Here is a 6688-nt window from a genome sequence, read left to right as displayed (position 1 = left end):
TATAATAAATACACAAATATATTATATAAATATAAATAATAGTAACTGATTTTAATTAATCTTACTTATAACAGTCTCCTTGTGCGACCACATTGCCAGTTTTTCTCGCTGTTGGAATTCATCTTCCATGATGCTACTTGCCATCATAGTATTACAATACTTATCAGGGATCAATTAATTGTAGTGCCAATTCATGATAAATGTAATCTAATCTAATTTTGGTAATGACATTAATTAAACTTATTGAATCTTTTTAACTTAAGAAAAATATATAATTCACAAACGAGATAAGAATCAAAGAAATCTTCCATTGTTTTAACATTTACGTACCATGTAAAGGAACACTAAAGAAAAAAGGAATCTGAATTCATGAAGCACGATATTCTATAAGAGAAATATTAAAATGTTATTAGAATTATTTATTTTTGACTATAAGGTAGTTATTACTATTTAAAAGTATAAAATAAAGTATATTATTAAATTATTAGACTAAAAAATTAAATTAAAAAAATTGAATTAATAATAAAATAATAATAAAATAATAAATTTTGATAATTTTTTAATAGTTTTTTTATTGTATAAATCATGAATAATCTTATATGCATAATTTTTTCTGCGCATTAAAATGGCTGGTAGGAAGTAAAATAAGATTAAAAGTTAGTCTTTAATACCGTAAAACAGATACAAAATAGATTAAAACAAAAATAGTGCAAACATCTTTTTTCTTAAATATTGTGCTATTATTATTTTATGCTAAAAAAAGTATGTTATGCAAGTGACAATGTAGTTTGTACTTTGTACCACAGTCCCGCTTAAGAGAAATGCTTATTGTCTTTATTTGTACCTTTATTTTTTATTTTCAATGCTTAACTGATCAAATTTAACATTCATTGTGGTGTTTTATTTGAGTTGTTTGTATAATTACTACAATTGCATAATATTTGAAGTTGTTAGTTGTATAAATATTTTGGATTAAATCTTTTATACTGATGAGGTTTTTTAACATGAGAATTTGAAAAACGTAATTAGTCTTCCATGGATCAATTAATTTTCAATATCCGTGGGTTCTGATAAATAATTTAAAAGTAATTAGTCTCTTGCCGAAAAATATAATCTATTTAAAGGAATTAAATCCAAATAGTTTACACTAGAATAATTTTAATTGGCAAGTTATTCTAGATGCTACCAAAGTTTGTGAAACTTTTGCTCATAAATAAAAAGGTCTAATTCTTTTAGGCTTTTTGCAACAAGCAAAACCTTTTAGAGATTCATCACACTGGTTTGTTAAAGTGGATGTATGTAGCTTACTAGAAAAAGAAGACAATTGGATGTTTTATAGTGTGAAGTTAACGAATACTGAAATTCTTTTCACTAAATATTAGTTTATATATTTTTCAGTTGCATTGCTAGATTCATTGTAAACTAATAATAGCATAATCCTACGTACCATTTAATTAGTTTTTGCATTTTTGGGTGATTATAGAGGAATGGATAAAAGAAATTTGAATTCGACTGTTTGTGAGGATTTAAATGAATAAAAGAAACCAATGAGCAGGAAAAATGAGACAAAAGAATAAGCGGTTGTTGTTAGACCACCGTTGTATTTAAAAAGATTTGGTGTAATCTTGTTACTTGCGTGCCACCATTAAAAAATTACATGTATTAAGTTAAGTGCCACATAATTAAAATTGGTCCAGCATTTTCTAAATTCTTAAATTAATTTATTACCCTTAAATTTATATTATTAACATTTAGTTTAAAATTTAAATCTCTAAATTAATTTTAACTTGGGATCAAGCCATAAAAACAGTAACGAGTATAATTATCAAGTTAGACTACGTGTATTATCCTTTTTAAGTGCAATTTTTTTTTTCGAATCATATGTTGACGCGAGATGATTGTGCATCCCTTTGTCCTTTTTTCAAACCATAAAACTTAAATTAAGAATATTAATCTTCATGAAATATGGAGAAATCTAACCCCAAATTATAAAATTTAAAAAAATATATAAATATACAATAAATATATTAAGAATTTAAATTTTGTATTATTTTCTATAAGACTTAATTTGTAATTTTATCATGTGTCTTAAAACCATAGGTTAGATAAACCCTTATTTTTAAATCAACATGTTGGAAAATCTCTAAAACTTGATCCTAAGATGATTCCGTGCATACAAGTGCAAAGACTTAATAGGCATAGGCATTCATGGTTCACTTACTTGACCTTGCACGATTCAGTCCATCTTTTTCGTAGTAAATCTTTGCCACCCTCGTAATGGAAGAGTTCTATTGTTGTGAAGGAAGTTAGACCGAAGAGACTAAAGTGTGATCTCTTACTTTAGTTCTACAAGTGGGATCAGAAATAAATGAAAGAAAGAGAACAATGAAGAGTAAATTTTTACTGAATACCATCCAATTTTTTTTTTTTTTACTGGAGAGGATTTACTCCCTTAAAAAAGTAATTATAGTGATAAAAAAGGTGGCACTAGGAGAAGATGAAAGAAGGCAAAAGATGAGACTGAAAGTTATGAGTTCAATCAGAGTGTTAATACAAGCAATATTACGGATAAAATTATTGTTTCAAACATATTATAAAAAAATCAATAATGTTGATATACACTAATACACAAAATGATTACCATATATAAACATCTATATTTGACATCTCATACAACCTTTTTTATTATACTATTTGTTACGGTGGGTAACTGGAGATTAATAGATTAGATGACGTTGGTTGGCCCAATCGCCCGCGGATGGTAGTCTCCGAGCTGGTTCGCACGCTGGAGCCTCCTTCCGACTTGTGTGCGTGAGTGAATGGGGGGTGGTACCTGCAAAGACACTCCGATGCCTAAGTTAGCAAGGGTGTTAGCAGGTCTAGAGAGTATTGGGCTTAGAGATACCTGAGGGGTGTCAGTGTATTTATAGTGGTGAGCCAATAACCACCGTTGGAGTAGTGCCGTATCTTTTAGGGGGTTAACCGTCCCTCTATCTTAGGGAGGTTAAGATATGGCTTGATGAAGCGGTTAGAGAGATTTTAGGGGCGGTTACTCATTTAAATGAGTGTTTATCCGCCAGCTAACCTCATGTCCGACTTCTTCGCAGTGAGTCGTAGTCAACACCGACTTCTTATATGAAGGTCGGTGCTTAGCTAGGCTTAATTTTTCGGATTAGGCCTTTCTATTTGGACCTGGGCCTTTATCATTGGGCCAGGGTATGAACAGTGCCCCTACTTGAGCCCAAGATCTCTTTAGGGCTTGGGTTCAAGTATTTAACTCGGGTTCGTAGCCGAATTTCTTGGAGGAAACACGGGTTTTTAAATCGACGTGATTTTCGCGACCTTTTGTTTCTGACAGTTATGTCTATTCTCTGACAGTTACGTCTATTCAAGTGTCGTGTCCGTTAGGGATGCATTTAGGGATTGATGGCTTTGGTAACGGTGCACTCTCATTAATGACTGCTCCGTTTTTACCATTATGCCCCTTAGCATGTTTATAAATACTTTCCCTCTCTTTCATTTTTCCATCTTTTTCATATGACCAAGCCTTTTAGTGGGCTGAACAATAAACAACAATGGGTTTCCTTCCGAGCCATACAAGGTCGGAGGATTTTTACCCTTTTTGATGAATCTTTTCATGACTTTAAAAATTTCTTTTTCAAAGTGCAAGCTGTAGAGGGACATCACCCCTTTTTTCTGGATGATAATTCTTCTCCTCGCTTTCCTTTATACTGGCTGGAGGCCTCCCCTTGTGAGAAATATGGTCTGGATGACCTGGATGAAGTAGAGGCTGCCGTTGTGGGGTTCCTCCGAGAAGTATGGGGGATGGCCCCATATTTGGATACAAAAAGGTTTCTCCAAGGGTCTCCGGCCTTTATCCAATCGCAGCTAGGTAGTTTTCTCTTGTCTGTTAGATTTCCGACTTGTTAACTGAAAAGTCCGACTTGTTTAATTCTTTAGCTATTGTTTTCTTTTTCAGAAATGGCAAAGACAAATGCTCAAGAATCTTTCCAGCGGGTCCAGGAGGCTAAAGTTAAGTCCCGTGCTCGGGCTGGTGGTGCCAGGGTTATTTCTCCTCCTCCTCCTCCTCGGAACGTTGGGACTCTTTCCAATACCATGGTGATTTTTTCTTCAGCTCCCTCTCAGCTGCCCCCCGTCGTCCGACCTTCCCCTGATCCCAAGAAGCGCAAGACCTTGAGTCTGGTTCTTCTGGTGAGGTTAAGGCGGATGCTCTTGCGTTCGTCTGAAAGAATATCTATCCTCATGCTCGTATAGCCATGGATGATATGTCTGTTCAGAGCCACCTTACCACTATGATCGAGGAGAGTCTCAAAGCGGCGGGGGTCTGCGGCAAGCTCTTGGATATTTTTGAAAGGGCTCCTCTCAGCTCTTTAGGGACGACCTCGAGGGTCGAGGAGCTGGAAGGAAGGCTTCGTGCATATCAAGAGCATGAGGGAGAGTTGAGGAAGAAAATTGCCAAGCTGAGGGAGGAGAGAGATACCCTCCGAGAGAAAGGGAAGGCTTTGCAGGCCCAATGCAACATGGAGATGGATCTGAGGAAAACAGCGCAGGCCAGCTATCAAAGCTTATTCAAAGATCTTGTGTCTGTGAAGACTGACCTGTTGAATTCTCGGAAAGCGTATGAGGAGTTGGAGGACTCTATTGCCGATGGTGCTGAGGAGTCTTGGAGGATCTTCCTGGAGCAGGTCAGAGTTATTGCTCCCGACTTGGATCTTTCTCCTTTACATCCTGATAAAGTTGTTATTGACGGTGCCATCGTAGATCCTCCTGCCCCCGTAATTGTTTCCGAATCAGAGTTGAAGACTCGGGGGCAGAGGATTATTGAGTTTCCTCCTCGTTCTAAAGACGCTCCGAGTTCTTCAGCAGTTCCTCCGATCTCTTCATCTCCCATGGATGCTTCTGGTGGCGCTCCTCCTGACTCTGGTGGTGGTGATCCGTCTGATCTTAAAAAATGATCTGTGGCTATTTGGGGGTCCGGCCTGTGGGCCCCCCGTTTTAAAACTCTTTATTTATTTATTCTTGGTTGTGTGGTTTGAACAATTTCTTCTGGCCTTCCCAGGCCGTAAACAAAATATTTAAAAAATACCCTTTTTTGATAAGGGTTTTTTAAGTTAACAAAATGGATACCCTTTTGGGATAAGGGTTTAGATTACCTTATGCGTGTATACTTTTTGGTTTTTTGAAGTCCCCTTGATCCTTTCTTGAAAACCTTTCCTTTTGGCTTGTTTGTTTTTCTGAGCTTCTTGTTTAAGGACTTTTGGGACAGCCTTTAAACTTTTCCTAGGTTTTCCGATCTTTTTTCGTTATCCCCTATACTCGACTTTGTTTTAGCGAGTTCTTGTGACTTAGGTTATTTTTGCGATACGCTTCTCTTATACTTGGTTCTTCGCTCCGATTTACGGGTTGGGGTATTTCCGAGCTTTTCTACTCGGGTTTTCATTTTGACTTATAAATCGGATTGTCCCCGAGTTTTCACGTTCAACTCATATAACCTCTTTACACCGACTTGTACCTCGTCGTTTTATCCTGACGACCATCTAGGTCGGTTCATGGGATTTTCACGTTTTGTCGAGCTTAAGTCGGCGCGTTTCGTAGAAAGACTTAGAAAAATAAAAGGGATTTTATAAGAGATATTGTAGATGAAAAAGATCTTTATTTATTGGGGAGGTACCTTCTTGCTACTAAGGGTTTTTATAGCCTATTTTCCCTTAGCCTCTACTATGATGCCTCGTTAAAAACCCTTCTTCAGAAAAAACCCTTTTGGGAAAAAATCATGAAGTTGGGAAAAGAGTACATCAGGGAGTAGAGTTCGCATTTAACTGTAGTACCTTTTCATATTACAAGCATGCCACGACCTTGGTAATTCAGTGCCGTTCAGGTCAGTTACTTTATAATAACCTTTTCCTAAAACTTCATTGACTTTGTATGGTCCCTTCCAATTTGCGGTGAGCTTTCCTTCTCCTGATTTGTTGACTCCAATGCCGTTTCTGATTAAGACCAAGTCATCAGGGACGAATGTTCTTCGAATGACTTTTTTGTTGTACCTTGTAGTCATCCTTTGTTTCAATACTGCTTTTCTTATCTAGGCATCTTCTCGGACTTCGGGGAGCAAGTCGAGCTCCTCTTTGTGTCCCCGTACATTTCCGACTTCGTCATGGAGAACTACCCTTGGGCTTTGCTCATTGATTTCTATTGGTATCATGGCTTCTACGCCATAGACTAGTCGGAAAGGTGTTTCTCCCGTGGCGGATTGGGGGGTTGTCCTATAAGCCCATAGCACCTGAGGGAGCTCTTCAGCGCAAGCTCCTTTTGCTTCCTGTAGTCTCTTCTTTAGCCCTGCCAGTATGACTTTGTTGGCTACCTCGGCTTGCCCATTGGCTTGTGGGTGTTCTACCGAGGTGAACTGATGTTTGATTTTCATACTGGCTACTAAGCTTCTGAAGGTAGCGTCGGTGAATTGGGTTCCGTTATCTGTAGTAATGGAATAAGGTATCACATATCTTGTGATGATGTTTTTGTAGAGGAACCTGCGACTTCTTTGAGCGGTGATGGTGGCCAATGGTTCTGCTTCTATCCACTTTGTGAAGTAATCTATCCCCACTATCAGGTATTTGACTTGTCCTGGCGCTTGGGGAAAAGGACCTAACAAATCCATTCCCCATTTTGC

Source organism: Arachis duranensis, chromosome 4 (genome assembly GCF_000817695.3).
Source record: "Arachis duranensis cultivar V14167 chromosome 4, aradu.V14167.gnm2.J7QH, whole genome shotgun sequence".
NCBI classification, from domain to species: domain Eukaryota; kingdom Viridiplantae; phylum Streptophyta; class Magnoliopsida; order Fabales; family Fabaceae; genus Arachis; species Arachis duranensis.
This window is presented reverse-complemented; position numbering follows the sequence as displayed.